Source organism: Chiloscyllium plagiosum, unplaced genomic scaffold, assembly GCF_037043375.1.
Source record: "Chiloscyllium plagiosum isolate Xiang-an unplaced genomic scaffold, Cpla_swu_hap1 HiC_scaffold_11, whole genome shotgun sequence".
Lineage (NCBI taxonomy): Eukaryota > Metazoa > Chordata > Chondrichthyes > Orectolobiformes > Hemiscylliidae > Chiloscyllium > Chiloscyllium plagiosum.
The window spans coordinates 83,934,282-83,955,270 of NW_028270149.1; positions in this window are offsets into that span (position 1 = coordinate 83,934,282).

The following is a 20,989-nucleotide window of genomic DNA, read 5'->3' on the forward strand; positions in this document are numbered from 1 at the left end:
GGAAATGCAGGGTTAAAGGGTAGGGGGTAGGTCTGATGGGATGCTGCTCGGAAGTTCGTTATGAACTCCATAGGCTGATGGGCCTGTTTCCACGCTGTAGGGATTCTTTGACCACTGGTTAGGTCTCAGATATGGACCATTCTAGCACCACAGTTGAGGAGAGTTGTAGCAGATAGAGAGGAGGATTCCTGGAGTGGTACCAGGAGGCTTTCAATTATAAGCAGTGATTAAGATGGTGCTCAGCCCAGCGGAGGGAACATGAGGAGCTGTTTGGATAGAGACAACAAAACTGATCCTATGCTATGGCCATAAAATAGGAGTAAGAGACCTTTATAAAATTCAGTCTAACCCAGAGAATGTGAGAGAGCAGAACTCTATGTGTAGTCCCGAGAGGGAAAGCACGCAGTTTGAGTGAGAGAGGAAACAGACTATCCAGATTGATATGGATCAAGTCAGCATTTAGTGTAATCCAGAGAGAGACTGGGCATCCCTTGAAATGCCATGATGTAAAGAGGTGAACAATAAACAAAACATTCACTGTAATTCGCGCAACGTGGGAAATAGAGAACCTGTATTCTACAGCGAAATTACAGATTTCCAGTATCATCTCCAAGAACATTTACCCAGTTAAATCCTGAGCGTAATTTATGCAGTACTGTGTGAATCAGAGAATTATTATGATGTGGATGGAGGCCATTCAGCCCATTGTGCCTACACCAGTGTGGGAGGAGGTAATTCAATATTACACTAAATCAAAATACTGTGGGTGCTGAAAGCCTGCAATTATATAAAAAAAATAGAAAATATGAGAGATTTTCAGCAGATCAGGCAATGTCTGTGGATGGGGGGAAACACAGTTAATGTTTCAGGGTCGGCAGCATTCAACCAGAAGGTGGAAACGTTAGATATAAATTGGGTTTCCTGGAATTGGAAGGAGGGAGATCGAGAAGATCAGAAGAAAAGGAGATTAAATGGCAAAAGGTTTCATGGGGCTAAACCAGAGAGAGCAGCAATGGGAAAAGGTGTGTTTTGAAGAGGTGTGAATACCAAGTTACTGAATCACTGCTGTTCCAACACAAAGCTATAGAGTCATAGCGATGTACAGCACGGAAACAGACCCTTCGGTCCAACCCGTCTATGCCAACCAGATATCCCAACCCAATCTAGTCCCACCTGCCAGCACCTGGCCCATATCCCTCCAAACCCTTCCTATTCATATATCCATCCGGATGCCTTTTAAATGTTGTTATTGTACTAGCCTCCACCACTTCCTCTGGCAGCTCATTCCATGCACATACCACCCTCTGGGTGAAAACATTTTCCCCTTAGGTCTCTTTTATATCTTTCCCCTCTCACCCTAAACCTATGCCCTCTAGTTCTGGACTCCCCGACCCCAGGGAAAAGACTTTGTCTACCACAGAGAAGAGAAACAAGAGGAAAATACAGAAAAAAAAAACAAATATGAGCTAAAATTCCTGTGCTCAATATTAAGTTCAGGAGGCTGCATAATGCTAAATTGAAAGATGCCATGCCATTCCTCAAACTTGTATTAAGCTTCATTGGAACAGTGTAGCAGGCTGCTGGATGGCGTTATGGTTCTGAAAATGTCAATGTCAAAGTTGCATTAACTCCACCCAATCAGAAGATAGCACACATTCTTTCGATAATAATGAGAAATTCTATATATCACAGGCCAAGGACAGCAAGGTTAGTCAGAGAATAAAGTGGAGAGTTAAAACAGCAGGTGACTGGAACCTATGGGTCATGATTGTAAAATGAACAGAAGTACTCCCCAAAGTGTTCACCCAATGACCAGTGGTTTTCCCCAATGGAGACTCTGCATTGTGTGTAGTGAATAAAGTAAACTGAAGTCCTGCATTCTTATTCTGTTCATATACTCACTCAGTTTCCTTTGACTGAATCTGCCTGCACCTCAGTCTTGGTGATTCCACCCGCTCAGTAAAATACAATGTTCCCTCATGGCATCATTGGTTCTTTTGTTAATCATCCTAAATCAGTGTCGCTGTAAGAACATGAGGTATACGAGCAGAATAGGCCATTCAGCCCATCAAGGCAACTGAAATCATGGCTAATCTGAAAATCCTTAATATCTGCCAGCTGACATATGAACAAGAGTAGGCCACTTAGCACTTGGAGCCTGTTCTACTCTTTAATAAGACCATAGCTGATCGGATTTTAACCTTAACTCTATATTCATGTGTACTCCCAGTAATCTTTTATTCCTTTGGTAACCAGCCTTAAAAATGTTTAAAGATTCCACATCCACTGCCTTTTGAGGATGAGAATTCTATGACCTCCTTTTTCTAGATTCTTTTACAAGAGGAAACAGCCTTCTGATATCCACCTGGTCAAGTCCCCCAAGGCTTCAATTAACATCCTTCTGTGTCCAGTACTGTACACAGTATTCCAGATATGGTCTCACCAATGCCCTGTATAATTGAAGCATAATCTCCCTATTCTAGCATTCAGTTCTCCTTGCAGTAACCTCAACATTCTATGAGCCTTCCTGATTATTTATTATGCCTGCATATGAACCTTCTAAAATTCATACATGAGACAGTACAGACTTCTCTGCACCTCAGAAATCTCTCGCCATTTAGAATAATATGTTTCTTATTATTTTCTTTTATTCATTTTGTGAGATGTGTGTGTCACTGGCTGGGCCAGCATTTATTGCCTGTCCCTCATTGTCCTTGAGAAGGTGGTGAGTTGCCTTCTTGAACCGCTGTAGTCCATCTGATGTGGGTTGACCCACAATGCTATTATGTAGGGAATTTCAAGATTTTTACCCAGCAACAATGAAGGATATATTTCCAAGTCAGGATTGTGAGTGGCTCGGAGGGGAACTTGAAGGTGGTGGTGTTGTCATGTATCTGCTACTGGGTCCTTCTAGATAGAAGCGATTGTGAATTTGGAAGGCGCTATCTCAAGGGAACGTAGCACGAACAGCCAAATTTCAGGTACTGAAACGGGCTCTAATGAAATGATGGGTACTGAGTGCTAAGTGGCCACTAAGTTAATTATCAGTTACGCATTGTTGCATAAGTTATGACCATTAATGTTTAATCACCGTTTTAATGATCTTTCCATTCCATATTTATTTTAACTCCTATATTCTATTGTTTTTTTTGAACTTTGAACAAGAGTGGCCTACTCTTGTTCATGTGTCCACTGGCAGATGTTAGGGATTTTCAAGTTCCAAGAGATTGTTAGTGTTAGGGGACTCTCTAGTCCGAGGTACAGACAGACATTTCTGTGGCCAGCAGTGAAAAATCAGAATGGTGTGTTGCTTCCCTGGTGCCAGGATCAAGATGTCTCAGAGAGAGTGCAGAATGTTCTCAAGGGGAGAAGGGCCAGCATTGGAATCAATGACATAGGAAGGGAAAAGGTTGAGATTTTGAAGGGAGATTACAGAGAGTTAGGCAGGAATTTAAAATGGAGGTCCTCGAGAGTAGTAATATCTGGATTAGTCCCAGTGCTACGAGTTAGTGGGGCAGGAATAGGAGGATAGAGCAGATGAATGCATGGTTGAGGAGCTGGTGTTTGGGAGAAAGATTCACATTTTTGGATCATGGGAATCTCTTTTGGAGTAGAAGTGACCTGTACAAAAAGGACAGATTGCACCTAAGTTGGAAGGGACTAATATACTGGCAGGGAAATTTGCTAGAACTGCTCAGGAGGATTTAAACCAGTAAGGTGGGGTGTGGGAACCAGGGAGATAGTGAGGAAAGAGATCAATCTGAGACTGGTACAGTTGAGAGCAGAGGCGAGTCAAACAGTCAGGGCAGACAGGGACAAGGTAGGACTAATAAATTAAACTGCATTTATTTCAATGCAAGGTGCCTAACAGAGAAGGCAGATGAACTCAGGGCATGGTTAGGAACATGGCACTGGGATATCATAGCAATTACAGAAACATGGCTCAAGGATGGGCAGGACTGGCAGCTTAATGTTCCAGGATACAAATGCTACAGGAAGGACAGAAAGGGAAGCAAGAGAGGAGGACGAGTGGTATTTTTGATAAGGGATAGCATTACAGCTGTGCTGAGCGAGGATATTCCCAGAAATACATCCAGACAAGTTATTTGGGTGGAACTGAGAAATAAGAAAGGGATGATCACCTTATTGGGATTGTATTATAGACACCCCAATAAGTCAGAGGGAAATTGAGAATCAAATTTGTCAGGAGATCTCAGTTATCTGTAAGAATAATAGGGTAGTTATGGTAGCGGATTTTAACTTTCCAAACATAGACTGGGACTGCCATAGTGTTAATGGTTTAGATGGAGAGGAATTTGTTAAGTGTGTACAAAAATAATTTCTGATTCAGAATGTGAATGTACCTACTAGAGAAGGTGCAAAATTTGACTTACTCTTGGGAAATAAGGCAGGGCAGGTGACTGAGGTGACAGTGGGGGAGCACTTTGGGGCCAGCGACCATAATTCTACTAGCTTTAAAATATTAGTGGAACAGGATAGACCAGATCTAAAAGTTGAAGTTCTAAATTGGAGAAAGGCCAATTTCTGATGGTATTAGGCATGAACTTTCAAATGTTGATTGGGGGCAGATGCTCACAGGTTAAGGAATGACTGGAAAATGGTAAGCCTTCAGAAATGAGATAACTGAGAGTCCAGAGAAAGTATATTCCTGTTAGGGTGAAAGGAAAGGCTGGTAGGTATGGGGAATGCTGGATGACTAAATAATTTGAGGGTTTGGTTAAGAAAAAGAAGGATGCATATGTCAGGTGTAGACAGGATAGATCGAGTGAATCCTTAGAAGAGTATAAAGAAAATAGGAGTATACTTAAGAGGGAAATCAGGAGGGCAAAAAGGGGACATGAGATAGCTTTAGTAAATAGAGTTGAGGAGAATCCAAAGGGATTTTTGACAAATACACTAAGGACAAAAGGGTAACTATGGAGAGAATAGAGCCCCTCACAGATCATCAAGGCAGCTTTTGTGTGGAGCCGCAGGAGATGGGGGAGATACTAAACGAGCATTTTGCATCAGTATTTACTGTGGAAAAGGATATGGTAGATATAGAATGTATGGAAATGTAGGGAAATAGATAGTGACATCTTGAAAAATGTCCATATGCATAAAAGTGGATAAATCCCCAGGACCTGATCAGGTGTACCCTAGAACTCTGTGGAAAGTTAGGGAATTGGTGGGCCTCTTGCTGAGATATTTGTATCATCGATAGTCACAGATGAGGTGCCGGAAGACTGGAGGTTAGCTAACATGGTGCCACTGTTTAAGACAGGCGGTAAGGACAAGCCAGGGAACTATAGACAAGTGAGCCTGATGTCGGTGGTGGGCAAGTTGTTGGAGGGAATCCTGAAGGACAGGATTTACATGTGTTTGAAAAGGCAAGGACTGATTAGGGATAGTCAACATGACTTTGTGCATGGGAAATCATGTCTCACAAACTTGATTGAGTTTTTTGAAGAAGTAACAAAGAGGATTGATGAGGGCAGAGCTGTAGACAGATTTATATGGACTTCAGTAAGGCATCCAACAAGATTCTCCATGGGAGACTGGTGAGCAAGGTTAGATCTCATGGAATACAGGGAGAGCTAGCCATTTGGAGACAGAACTGGGCTCAAAGGTAGAAGACAGAGGGTGGTGGTGGAGGGTTGTTTTTCAGACTTGAGGCCTGTGGCCAGTGGTGTGCCACAAGAATTGGCACTGGGTCCTCTACTTTTCATCATTTACATAAATGTTTTGGATAGGAGCATAAGAGGTATAGTTAGTAAGTTTGCAGATGACACTGAAATTGGAGCTGTAGTGAACAGTGAAGAAGGTTACCTCAGATTACAATGGGATCTTGATTCGATGGGCCAATGGGCTGAGAAGTGGCAGACAGAGTTTAATTTAGATAAATGAGAGGTGCAGCATTTTGGGAGAGCAAACCTTAGCAGGACTTATATACTTAATGGTAAGGTCCTAGGGAGTGTTGCTGAACAAAGACCTTGGAGTGCAGGTTCATAGCTCCTTGAAAGTAGAGTCGTAAGTAGATATGACAGTGAAAAAGGCTTTGGTATGCTTTCCTTTATTGGTCAGAGCATTGAGTACAGGAGTTGGGAGGTCATGTTGAGGCTGTACAGGACATTGGTTAGGCCACTGTTGGAATATTGTGTACAATTCTGGTCTCCCTCCTATCGGAAAGATGTTGTGAAACTTGAAAGGGTTCAGAAAAGATTTACAAGGATGTTGCCAGGGTTGGAGGATTTGTGCTAAAGGGAGAGGCTGAATGGGCTGGGGCTGTTTTCCCTGGAGCGTCGGAGGCTGAGGGGTGACTTTACATATGTTTATAAAATCATGAGAGGCATGGATAGGATAAATAGACAAAGTCTCTTTCCTGGGGTGGGGAGTCCAGAACTAGAGGGCATAGGTTTAGGGTGAGAGGGGAAAGATATAATGAGACCTCAGGGGCAACATTTTCACGCAGATGGTGGTACATATATGGAATGAGCTGCCAGAGGATGTGGTGGAGGTTGGTACATTTGCAACATTTAAAAGGCATCTGGATGGGGATATGAATAGGAAGGGTTTGGAGGGATATGGGCAGGTTCCGGCTGGTGGGACTAGATTGGGTTGGGATATCTGGTCGGCATGGACAGGTTGGACCGAAGGGTCTGTTTCCATGCTGTACATCTCTACGACTCTATGACCCTATGACAATCTTTGGTAAATTTCTGCAGTGCATCTTATAAACGTTACATACTGCTGCTCCTGACCTTCGGTGATGGAGGGAGTGGATATCTGTGGAATGGGGCCAGTCAAATGGGCTGCTTTGTCTTGAGTGGTGTCAAGCTTCTTGAGTGTTAGTGGTGCTGCACCCATCCAAGTAAATGGGGAGTATTCCGTCACACTTGTGCCTTGTAGATGGTGGATAGACTTTGGGGTATCAGGAGGTGAGTTACTTGCCACGGTATCCCTAGCTTCTGACCTGCTCTTCTAGCCACTGTGTTTATGTGGCAGGTTTAGTTGGGTTTCTGCTCAATGGTGATCCCCAAGTCGTTGATAGTGGGGCATTCAGTGATTGTTACACTGTAGAATGTCAAGGGGCAGTGATTAGATTGTCTCTTATTGGTGAGGGTCATAGCTTGGCATTTGTGTGGCATGAATGTTAGTTGCCACTAGTCAGCCCAAGCCAGGATATTGTCCAGATCTTGTTGTATTTGAATGAGGGTGTTTCAGTACCTGAAGAGTCTTATTCTTTCTGCCAAAATGGACAATTCCACACCTTCCCGCATTAAAATGTATTTGTCAAATATTTAAGCTATTTTGTTCTGGGTTTTGTTTTGTGAAGAAAATTTGAGAGAAAGGTGATGGGCAGTCTACTCAGAGCCACTTGAGTCAACAGATTGTGAGGCCTTGGCTTTTTTCTTAAAGTTCGAACAATAAAAGCAGCCTGAATGGGTGGGGTCAAGCTCCCACAGAACCCAGACTTTTAGTTTTAGTTTTTCAGTAGGAATTGTTGCTGTCATCTTGAAGCTGGGTTTGGAAGCTGCAGTACATCTCTTCCTGCTACCCCCTCTCTCTCAGAGTGTCGTCTTGATGTTTTTCCTCCTGGACTGGAGAATTGGCTGTGAGATGATCTATTTTACTGAATTTGTCTATTCCAAAGGTGTGTTAATGAGATGTAAATATATTGAAGCAGTTACTGTTTAGTGGTTAACTAATCTATTATTCTGTTAAGTTTTCTAATAGAGTTGTCATTTTAATGTTTTTTCTCTTTTATTGTATTTTAACTACAGTGTATGAATAAAGCGCATTTTGCTAAACATCCAGTGTTTTGCCAATTAAATTGCATCTGGAATGGAAAACCTGGCACTTGCCTTTAAAATAAGAAAATATTCAGACCTAGGCTATCTTCTTAATATATTTTGAGAGGGTGTGATAACACACAGTTGTCTTTGATGTGGACCTTATCAAATACCTTCAGTAATCTAAGCACAATAATCTACTGGTTCCATTTATCCACAGTACAAGTTACTTCTTCCACGAACTCTAACAAATTATTAAATATAATTTCCCTGAGAAAAAAACATATTGGTTCTGCCTGATTAACTTATCCAAGTGCCCTGTTATAATACATTTAATAATAGCTTCTATCATTTCTCTATGACAGATGCCTGTAGCCCTGATCTTTGATTCATTTACTGTTTAAATTCTGTCTATCTCAGCCTTGAATATGCTTAATAATCTGGTCCCAACAACCCTGTATGGTAAAGAATTCCACAGACCTTCTCTGAGAGAAAAAAAAACTCATCTTTTTTGTAAATGAAAGATTCATTACTCTTGAGTTTGTAATTTCAGATTCTAGACTCTCATAGAAGAGGAAGCAATATTTCCACATCTACCCTGTCAAATCCCCTAAGAAGCTTAAGTTTGAGTAAAGACTCCTCTTCTTCCTCTGAACTCCAGTGAGTGTAAGCCTGAAGTACTCAACCTCTGCTCAGAAGCAAAGATCTCTATATATGGAATCAACAAAGTGAACCTTCTCTTGCCTGCCTCCAATAACAGGACATCTTACCTTAGGTATGGGCACAAACATTGTTCAATTATACAAGCTGTAGTCCAACTAGTGTCTTGTATAATTTTAGCTGAAAATGTGTTGCTGGAAAAGCGCAGCAGGTCAGGCAGCATCTAAGGAGCAGGAGAATCGACGTTTCGGGCATGAGTCCTTCTTCGAAACATCGATTCTCCTGCTCCTTGGATGCTGCCTGACCTGCTGCGCTTTTCCAGAAACACATTTTCAGCTCTGATCTCCAGCATCTGCAGTCCTCACTTTCTCCTTGTATAATTTTAGCAAGGACTCCCTATTTTAATAATCCTTCCCCTTTGAAATAAAGGCCAATATTCTATTTGGCTTCCTTGTCATCTGATGAGTTTGGAAGCTAGCTTCTTGTAGTTCATACATGAGGACCTCAGAGTTCCTCTGAGCTTTTGGGGGTCTTTCCTCATTTAAATAAATATTAGCACTTCCATTCATCCTGCCAAAGTGCAACACCTCACATTTTCCCACATTATAATCCATATGTTTGACGGGGTTTATTAAGGGCCGTAGATCATCCAATAATATTAGAAGGGCTTTGAATATGATTCAAGCCTGCCATCAGGGAAAGATACCATGGTTAGTAGTCTCATTAGACGTGGAAAAGGTATTCGATAGGGTTGAATGGTCATATTTGTTTTACACATTGGAAAGGTTTGGTGTTGGAAAGGTGTTTACCAAATGGGTCTCAACATTGTATAGTGATCCCAAAGCAGTTGTGGTTACCAATGGATTAGGTTCAGATAGCTTCAGTGTGGGTAGGGGCTGCCGTCAGGGATGTCCTCTCTCACCATTGTTATTTACGCTAATAATTGAACCACTAGCAGAAGCTATACGGGCTGATCCTAATATAACGGCCCCGAGGATTGGTACAGGTAAACATAAAATTACCCTTTACGCAGATGATGTTCGTCTATTCCTCAGTAATCCTCTGATGTCCGTACCTCGCTTAATCCAAGTTATTAATACAGGCTATAAAATTAATTTCTCAAAATCAGAGGCTATGCCTTGCTATGACACCCCACTTAGTGGACTGATCCCACTTTCCCTTTCGGTAGTCTCTGGAGGGTTTCTTATATTTAGGCATTTTTATTGCCCCAGTATTTGGTCAGTTATACAAGGCTAACTTTGTGCATTTACTGGAAAGGATAAGGCAGGACCTGCAGCGATGGGGAGGCCTTCCAATTTCCTGGCTAGGTAGAATAGCACTAATTAAAATGAATGCCCTGCCCCGTCTCCTATACCCTATGAGAATGCTTCCAGTGATGCTGCCAAGGCTAGCACTACGTAAATTATATGGCTGGTTGGGTTCCTTTATCTGGAATCATAGACGGCCCCTCATTAAGCTGAAGCTACGGCTTCCACAGGCAAGGGGAGGATTGGACTTCCCAGATTTTAGGAAATATCAGTTAAGTTCCCTTTTAAGTTACATAGCCGATTGGGTCTTGTCTGACCCGCAATCAATCTGGTTGGACATCGAGGCTTCTCAAGTAAAATGCCCACTTATTAACCTTTTATTTTCAGACAAGAGGAAAATCATTACGGATTACTGTAAAAACCCTATAAAACTAAATACAATTAAAGCTTGGAATATAATGCGGCAACTCACATAAAACATCCCCCTATGCGCCGATAGTGGGAGCATGGGGATTTCAACCGGGGTTTGCAGATGCCACTTTTAAACTCTGGAGATCCAGGGGTATCTCATGTTTAGGGGACCTATTTAAAGAAGGGGTCCTGATGTCTTTTGAACAGCTGCGTCAGAAATTCGGATTACCTAATGGAGACCTCTTTCGATACTTCCAAATTCAAGATTATATACAGAAGAAAACTACGTTATTAGATAGTCTTTATAAATCAGATAGTGAATTTAGAGTGCTACGACCAATGGGGGTATCTTCTGCCAGTACTATTTACCATTTACTACATGATGAAGTATCGGGAGATATGGACAATCTGCTTAAAACATGGGATCAGGATTTGGGACTAGAAATCTCTATCGAAATGTGGAATGACATTCGGTAAAACGCCAGAAGAATCACCATCTGCAACAGAACTCAGGCTATCCAGCTGAAGATACTTCATAGGGCCCATACAGCACCGGATCGATTGGCAAAATTTAAGGCAGGAGCATCTCCAATGTGTCCCAAATGTAAAATAGAGGTGGGCACTCTTGTACATTGCCTATGGACCTGTCATAAGATCCAAAGATACTGGACTAAAGTAGCAAGTACCCTGACAGAAATTTTAGGAACGGAAATTAAAGAGGACCCTGTATCTCTCCTTTTGGGGTTTTCGAACTTACCCTCCCTGGATATGCATGGGAAGAGATTATTTTCTATTCTCTCTTTCTGTGCAAGGAAAAATATTTTGGTAAACTGGTTGGCTGAGGGCCCCCCTGGGCTTTCAAATTGGCACAGATTAATTATGGAATGTATTCCCCTTGACTTCCTTACAAATATGGTGCACCGAAAGACCGAATTACTTCATAAAATATGGCAGCGCTTCTTGAATTATATAAATACAGATATTTCGGCTATCCTAACAAGGGCTTTTATTTAATTGAGATTGCGAACCTGGCTGGTCCGGGGCCCCTTGGGACAGGAATCCCGCACGAATACGGGTTTTGTCACATTTGATGTTAACACATTCCGAGCGTGTATCTCACTACCCAATTTCTGTGTTATCCATTGGGTTTTTTTTTCTTTCTCTTAGTTGAATAATGTAAGAGACTTAAATATACACTCTGGTTAGTTGTAGATTAGATTAGTAGTTAGTTGAGTTTTGTTTTTTTCTCTCGGTATTTTTTTTTTGTTAAATTTTGGTTATTATTTATTTAAGATTTAATTGTATATCAATGTTTGTACTTGAGATTTTTGTTTATTTTTGTAAACTTGTAAAAATGTTAAATTTCCAATAAAAATATCTATTAAAAAAATCCATATGCTTAAGCCCACTCAGTTAACATGTCTATGTCTCTGTCGACTCACTGTGCCATGCTCACTACTATCCTTCCAATCTATTTTTGTGATATTCCCAAGCTTGGGGACTGTGCATTCACTTACCTCATCTAAATATATATTGTAAATAATTGCATTTCCTGCACTGATCCCTGTGGCACTCTGCTAGTTATAGGTTGCCATCCTGGAAATACTCCACTTGTTTCAACTCTCTGTCTTCTATTAATTAGCCAATCCTTTATCCTCTACATCCAACAGTATGGGGGTCAAAAAGTGTGATGCTGGAAAAGCACAGCTGATCAGGCAGCATCCGAGAAGCTGGAGTGCCTGATCTCCAGCATCTGCAGTCCTCACTGTCTCCTATCCATCAGTATGGATTCAGTTTAGAAAGTAACCTAGTGTATCGCACCTTAGCAAACACCTTCTGAAAATCCAAATATATGACATCCATTGGTTCCCTTTATCTAACCTGTTTGTTACCTTCTCAACAAATTCTGGTAAGTTTGCCAGACAATGATTTCCCCTTCATGAAGCTATGCTCGATCATATTATGTATCTCTAAATGAAGTGCTATTACATCCTTTATTATACCTAAAACAAAGGTCCCTGAGAATAGGTGTTAAGCCAATTGATCTATAGTTAACTGTTTTTATCTCCTTTTCTTTTTTAAATAAAAGTGTTACATAGACAGCTTTCCAAGCCTCTGGAAAATTTCTGGACTCTAAAGATTCTTGGAAGATTACTACCAGTGCATCCACTATCGCTGTAGCTGCTTCCTTTAATATCCTTGGATGTATCCCATCAGGTCCAGGAGGCCTACTTCCTTTTTGGTCCACTACTGTCCCCGGTAGTTTTTCTCTAGCAATAGTTATTTCCTCTTCTCTCTTTACCCCTTGAATATTTAGTAATTTTGGAATGCTGATAGTGCCCACTACTTTGAAGACTGATGCAAAGTATTTATCCAACTCCCCTGCAATCTCCCCATTATTATTTCCTCAGCCACTTTTCTAAGGGGCCTATGTTCACTGATAATTTTCTCTTCCTTTTTCTATATTTAAGGAAAATCTTACTGTCTGTTTTGATATTTCTAGTACATTTATGCTCAAAGTTTATTTTACCCTCAATTTTACCCTAGGGGCGGCACAGTGGCTCAGTGGTTAGCACTGCTGCCTCACTGCAGCAGGGTCCCAGGTTCGATTCCAACCTCGGGCGACTGTCTGTGGAGGGGTTTGCATGTTCTCCCTGTGTCTGCGTGGGTTTCCTCCAGGTGCTCCAGTTTCCTCCCACGGTGCAAAGATGTGCAGGTCAGGTGAATTTGCTAAATTGCCCACAGGGTTAAGTGCATTAGTCAGAGGGAAATGGGTCTGGGAGGGTTACTCTTCGAAGGGTCGGTGTGGACTGGTTGGCTGAAGAGCCTGTTTCCACACTATAGGGAATCTAATCATAATATCCTTTTGTTGGTCTTTAAAACTTTCCCAATCCTCTGTCTTGCATGAATCTTTCTCAAATTGTTTGCTCTTTCCTTTGAATCTAATGCTATCTTTAATTTCCCTGGTTAACCATAGTTGGCTTATCCCCTTCTTAGAATCCTTTCTCCTTACTGGAATGTCTGCTGTGAGCCACAAACTATTTCCTTAAAAGTCTGCCATTGTTCTTCAATCACCTTTGCTACTAATTCTCTTCCCTAGCCAGCTAGCTCTGCTGTCAGTCCTTTGTAGTTTCTTTTAATTGCAAAATTATATTTTATTTATAAACTGTCTCTAAGTACAATGCAAACAGTTCAATACGGACATTGCAGAAAACACAGTAAAATTATGACATTACTCAGTTTGGGCGTCAATCCAATTGCAAAAAAGGCACTTTTATTAAAGATGACAAGAATATGTTTATTTTCCAGTTAAGATTACGAGGGGATCTCAAACTTAAAGTCTCATTATATCAGGCCGAACCACGTTAGACAGTAGCCTTTCCTCACTGTGCCTTGGCTGCAACTGCCCTAAGCTTTAGTGTGTTCCTCAAGGACATCGTCCTGGACCTTGCAATGTGCCAGTCTGGAACAATTGGTCGAGCTCAACAGGTTTGGGGGGGAAGTAACAAAAGCGTTCTTCACTGAGTTGATGGTCCTCAAGTCGCAGTTGATGTTTGTCTCAGTGTGCGTCCTGAGGAACAGGCTGTCAAGCACAGAGTTCTACATCATGGAGCTGATCTTGGCAAAAATCACTGCTTGTCTCTCCAAACCTTCTTTGCAATATCTACATTCCAGAAGAATCACGGTATCGTAGAATCCTTACAGTGCAGAAAGAGGCCATTCAGCCAATCAAGTCTGTACTAACCCTCTGAAGGACATCCTATCCAGATCCAGTCTCCCATCCTATCCCTGTCAACCTGCATTTACTGTGGCCAATCCACCTTATGGCTTACATATCTGGCATCATGCTGGCACTGAAACTCATATAACACATTATTCAGTTGTGATAGGCAGACTGTGCTAAGGCTTGAGAGCAGCCAATCTGATAAGCAGCTCTTGTGGTGTGACTGCATTATCAAAGCATGAAACAGCTAAGTTTATCTGTTGCTCAAACTCTTGAGATGTTTTATTCTTCTAGGGAAATCTAATTTAGACTTTTCTGGTTTTAGGGAACCAAAGTGACGACTTTAAGGCCAATCAAGAGTTTGTGAGAAATGGGTAACCATGTCTTGGTTGAGAAATCGACCAGGGAGTCTCTGTCACTGTCTTCCACCAATGTACCTTCACTGGTCAGTATACACATTGGGACTCCTATAGATCTATGTGCTGTAAGATTGACCTCACATCTAGGGTCTGAATCATTTGTTTGCCATGAAAGCCGGTTGCTAAAGTAGGGCATATCAAACTCACCCTTCCAGATAATGGCCACCCTGATCAGATCACTGACTTTTGTATATCTCTCAAACTCCAAGGTATAACATTTGATCTTAGAAAGTGCTCAGTCTACCAGAGCTCACAATGGCCGAGCAAGGTATTTCAATGTTTTGCTTAACAGAAGAATCTAACTGATCCATAGCCACATCGCAGCAACAAAGATGAGTGCCGCTCGCCACAAACAGGTTCCACCATTAGGCTGAAAAGATGTTCTGCCCATCACACAAATAAGTGATATGGCATATGGTTTTCAGTGCTAGTGCTACGCCAGGGAAACAGCCCACATATCTCAAGGGCTACTGGATCACAATGCCCCGAGCAATTAACTAACCTCTCTTGTGAATCTTGCAGGTCTGGCAGCATCTGGGGAGAGAAAGAGAGTTAATGTTTCGACGTGGGTGTGACTCTTTTTCAGAACTCAGTTGGTTAATAAAAACGTTAATTGGGAGGTCCTGATGTGGCTGTGCAGGACATTGGTGAGGCCACTTTTGAAGCACTGTGTTCAATTCTGGTTTCCCTGCAGCAGGAAACGTTGTGAAACTAGAAAGGGTTCAGAAATGATTTAAAAGGATGTTGCTGGAGTTGGAGCTATAGGGAGAGGCCGGGGCTATTTTCCCTGGAGGGTTGGAGGCTGAGGGGGGGTTTTATAGAGGCTTATAAAATCATGACGGGCATGGCTGGAGTGAATAGCTAAGATCTTTTCCCTAATGTTGGGGGAGCCCAAAACTTTGGGGCAGCACAGTGGCTTGCACTGTTGCCTCCCAGCATCAGGGACCTGGGTTTGATTCCCACCTCGGGCAACTGTCTGTGGAGTTTGCACATTCTCCCCGTGTCTGCGTGGGTTTCCTCTCGGTGCTCTGATTTCCTCCCACAATTCAAAGATGTGCGGGTCAGGTGAATTGGTCATGTTAAATTCCCTGTAGTGTTACATCCATTAGTCAGGGGTAAATATAGGGTAGGGGAATAGGTCTGGATGGTTTACTCTTCGGGATGTTGGTGTGGACTTATTGGGCCGAAGGGCCTGTTTCCATACTGTAGGGAATCTAATCTATAAGACATAGGTTTAAGGTGAGAGGGAAAAGATTTAAAAGGAACCTGAGGAGCAACATTTTCATGCAGAGGGTGATGCATGTATGGAATGAGTTGTCAAAGGAAGTGGTGGAGGCTGGTACAATTACAACATTTAAAAGGCATCTCGGTAGGTATATGAAAAGGAAGGGTTTAGAGGGATATGGGCCAAATGCTGGCAATGGGTCTCAATCAGTTTAGGATACCTGGTTGGCATGGATCTCTTGGAATAACGGGCTTGTTTCTGTGCTGTACGTCTCTATGATTACATGACCTGCTGAGTTTCTCCAGCACTCCCTGTGTCTGTTTCAGATTTCCAGCATCTGCAGTATTTTTTAAGCCAGCACTGAGTCAGCCACCTAAACTGAGAGGACTCTAAGTCTCCTGGTTCTATTTTTTATGCTTATATTTTCCCCAGCACCCACGTCATGTGTGTGCAGGTGTGAGACACAGTGAAAGAAGCGGGTGTATAAAGCTTTATTTATATTCCACTCCCAGGAAGAAAGGAAACACCCGAGTGGCCAGTGACAAGCAGTGTCCTTCACGTCAAAGGGCAATGCTGTGTGATCAAACAGTGAAGGGGAGGGCATGGATTAAATCAAAATAGAGTTGGAGGGGGAAATAAAACACTCCACGAGCTGTGGTGCCCTTTGCTAATGAATCAGCAGTCTCCTCTCAGGTTAAATAAATGTTGGCTTTCACCTTGAATTTGTGTTCTTGCTAAATGTCCTGATAAGCGCAAGTCAGAAAGTTTCAACAAAGGGCAAAATAGGCTTATACATCTTTCTATTGAAGGTTATTACTCTAACAGATGTTCTATGATCGTAACTTTAATGAAAGTTTCCATACTTCATTCTCAATGGATACCAGATTCACTGGCCTGTCGTTTCCTTGATCATTTTTGCCATCTCTTTGAAAAATGGAAATCACATCTGTCAGATGTGTGAGCCACCTCTCCAGGGCTGTGATTTCTGAAAAACCGGTGCCAGAATTCCTGCTATTTCCTTCATTAGTTCCTTAATGATCCTGGAATGTATCCTACCCCAACCTGAGAGATTTATTCAACCTAATTGCACACAGCTGTTCAGCAACCTGGATAAAATTCCCTACAGTTAGCCAGACTTGGGTTTTTGTACTGCGGAGAGTTTTAGTGTGTTCCTAAAGCACTCAGCATTAGATCTGAATTTGAAATTTCACTGGCAGTCCAGGGAAATGTCCTTCTGTCCTCCTATGTCCAGGAGTTGCAATAAGAACCTTCCTTTCTGGAATACTATTTCACCAGGAACTCAGTTGCAGAAGAGAATGCAGGATATAGTGTTACAGGTACAGAGAAGGTACAGTACAGAGAAAGATCGGTTTTAACATGAGATGTTCGTTCTTAAGTCTGGTAACAGCGGGAAATAAACTTCTTAAACAAAACAAATAACTTGTCGAAAGAACCAGAGGGGGATATTGGGAAGGATAGCTGGGAGAATAAATGAGGGAAAGGTGGGCTAAAGGGGAGAGGGATTAGGGAATCAGCTGATATGTGAGTGGATAAAGGATTTGAGGAAGTGGGAATCAGGCTATGAGGTCAGAGTGAGGCGGATATTGTGATTCATCAATCCTTCCAATCATTTCCACTAGATATCTCCTCCTCTCTCTGTGTACCCTCCCATCAAATCCCTTTCCTTGATCTAATCACCCCTTCTGTGAACTTCATACTCTCCTCTAACCCGTCCCAAACCCCCTGCATATAACTGTTCACCTCTCACCTTCAATTCCCCTGCCCTAGCACCCTTCCTGTCTCATGCATCTACTCCACGCTCTTCACCCTACTCCCATGACCACTTCCACATCAGTCCTCTCTCTGTCCTGACCTCACCTTCACCTACCACCGTGCCACTTTCCAACTCATTCTCCTCGTCACCTTCTACATAACCTCTAACCCACCACTCACTCGCTCTTTCCCTGCCATCTACAGGCCGCTTTCTCCACACCTTCTCCCTTCCCACTGCCTCTTCATTTTGCCCCACTCCCTTCCTGCATTTCTCCAACACTCCTCCCCTTCCTTTCCAGCCCTCTCCTCTCCTCCCCTCATTCTTCCAACCTCTGTTCACTTGTACCCACTCTAAAACCCTCACCCAACACCAATTGCTCTTCTCTGTCCAGCTCCCCCCGTTCCTCCCACAAACCCCCCCTTTCTCCAGCACTTCCTCCCACCCCCTTACACTCTCAGCCTGCCCCGATTCCTCACCTCCTGCCTCCACTCACCTCAATCCTTCCTGCCAGGTCCCACCAGCTCCAAACCTCTTCTTCATCACTCCCACTCCCCCTCTTCTTACCCCCACCCCACATCCCACACCAACATCCATAAATCCTCTCTTCTTCCGCTACACAGCCCCTCTCCATCCCATACACCCCCACATCCCTACCATCCTTCTCCCCCCACAACCCCTTGCCATTCCCCCATAAACCCCCTACTGCCTCACTGTTTTCCTCCTACCCCAACACCCCACCTTTCCCTTTCCCCCGACACACCCCATCTCTACCCTTCAACCATCTTCCGTCCCCCTCCTCTCTCTTCACCCCCTACCCCACTTTATTCCCCCGAACGTACTTCCTCTCCCCTTCTTTCCCTCCTGACCCAATTTTTCATCCACTCCACACTCCTGCAGTCTTCACTCCCACAAGACAGTCCCTCTCTTTCCCCACAAACCCCCTTGTCCTAACCACCCCCCCCGAACCCCTCTCTCCTAGAAACCCCTCTGACTCTTTCTTTCCTAACCACACCCCCGACCCCCTCTCTCGAACCATCTGCCCGAACCCATCTCTCCTTCCCACCCACCCCTCTCTCCTTCTCCCCCATCCCCTCTCTCCTTCCCCCCCCCCCAGTGGCCATCCCCTCTCTCCTTCTCTCCCCCCAGTGGCCATCCCCTCTCACCTTCTCTCCCCCCAGTGGCCATCCCCTCTCACCTTCTCTCCCCCCAGTGGCCATCCCCTCTCACCTTCTCTCCCCCCAGTGGCCATCTCCTCTCTCCTTTGCCACCCCCCGTTGCCATGCCCTCTCTCCTTTGCCCACCCCTCTCTCCTCCCACCCCCAATTGCTATCCCCTCTCTCCTTCGTCCCACATCCCCTCCATTCTTCCCCCCCATCCCCGTCTCTCCTCCCCACTTATCGCCATCCTCTCTCCATCCCCCCATCGCCATCCCCTCTCTCCTTCGCTCCGATCATTGACCCCCCACCTTCGCCATCCCCTCTCTCCTCCCCCCATCCCATCTCTCCTCCCCCCCCGTCGCCATCCCCCTCTGCTTCCCTCCATCCCCTCTCTCCTTCACCCCCATCCCCCCTCTCCTTCATCCCCCCACTCACCATCTTCCTCTCCTTCAGCCCCAACTTGCCATCCCCTTTCTCCTTCCCCCCTACAGTCGCCATCCCCTTTACTTGCCCCCAATATATCACCCCCTCTTTCATTCCCCCCATCAACCTGTCTCTCCTCCCCTCCCCTTCTTCTCCTCCCACAAATGCCATTCCTTCTCTCCTCCCCCCCACTCACGATGACTTTACTCTCTCCTCCCCTCCAATCACCCCTCCACCCCCACCAACTCGCTGTCCCCTCTCTCTACTCCCCCCACTCGCCAACGGCTCTCTCCTCCACCATCCCTCCCACTCACCATCCCCTCTTTCAAACCCCCCACTCGACAACCGTTCTCTCCTCCTCCTCACTCCTCTTCCCCTCTCTCCTCACCCCTCTCCCCTTCCCCTCTTTCAACCCCCCTCTCCCCTTACCCACTGAACCCCTATCCTTACGCCCTCACATTCCTTCCCTCTTCCTCCACTCCCCCTCTTTACCTCATCACACCACACCCCCACTCTCCTTAACATCCTCTACCTACCCCCACACTTCCCTGCTCTCTTCACCACCCACACTTTCTCCCTCTCTCCACCCCAACACTTCCCCCCGCCAATCCACACACTTCCCTGCCCTCTATCCAACCCCCACTTTCCAGCCCCTCACACTTCCCTCCACTGTCCATCCCGCCACACATCCTCCCTCCACCCCCCCATACTCACCTCCTCTCCATCCCCTAAACTTCCCCCACTCTCTCCATCCCCTACACTTCCCACACTCTCTCCATCCCCTCACACTGCCCCCACACTCTCCACCCCCTCACACTTCCCCCACACTCTCCACCCCCTCACACTTCCCCCACACTCTCCACCCCCTCACACTTCCCCCACACTCTCCACCCCCTCACACTTCCCCCACACTCTCCAGCCTCCACATTTTCCCCACTCTCTCCATCCCCTACACTTGGCCCACTCTCTCCATCCTCCACACTTCCTCCTTTCTCTCCACCCCCTCACAGTTCACCCACTCTCTCCATCCTCCACACTTTCTCCTCTCTCTCCATCCCCTACACTTGGCCCACTCTCTCCATCCTCCACACTTCCCTCTCTTTCACCATCCCCTCACACTCACCCCGCACTCTCTCCACCCCCTCACACTCACCCCGCACTCTCTCCACCCCCTCACACTCACCCCGCACTCTCTCCACCCCCTCACTCTCCACCCCCTCACACTTCCCCCTCTCCCGACACCCCCTCACACTTCCCCATCTCTCTCCACCCCCTCACACTTCCCCCTCTCCCTCCACCCCCTCACACTTGCCCCTCTCCCTCCACTCCCTCACACTTGCCCCTCTCCCTCCACCCCCTCAAACTTGCCCCTCTCCCTCCACCCCCTCACACTTGGCCCTCTCACTACACCCCCTCACACTTGCCCCTCTCCCTCCACCCCCTCACACTTGCCCCTCTCCCTCCACTCCCTCAAACTTGCCCCTCTCTCTCCACTCCCTCACACTTGCCCCTCTCCCTCCACTCCCTCACACTTGCCCCTCTCCCTCCACCCCCTCACACTTGCCCCTCTCACTCCACCACCTCACAGTTCCCCCTCGCGCTCCACCCCTCCACACTCCCCCCTCTCCAAACTCTCCCCCCCACTCCACCCCCTCTCACCTCCCCCTTCTCTCCTCCCCCTCTCTCTCCACCCCCCCACACTCATCCCCTCACTCTCCACCCCCTCACACTTCCCCCTCCCCCTCCTCCCCCTCACACTCACCCCCTCCCCCTCCTACCCCTCACACTCTCCCCTACCCCTCCTCCCCCTCACACTTCCCCCTCCCCCTCCTCACACTTCCCCCTCTCCCTCCACCCCCTCACACTTGCCCCTCTCACTCCACCCCCTCACACAACCCCCTCGCGCTCCACCCCCCTCACTCCCCAACCTCTCCAACCACTCTCCGCCCCCACTCCACCTCCTCTCACCTCCCCCTTCTCTCCTCCCCCTCTCTCTCCACCCCCTCACACTCACCCCGCACTCTCTCCACCCCCTCACACTCGCCCCCTCACTCTCCATCCCCTCACACTTCCCCCTCTCCCTCCACCCCCTCACACTTGCCCCTATCCCTCCAACCCCTCACACTTGCCCCTAT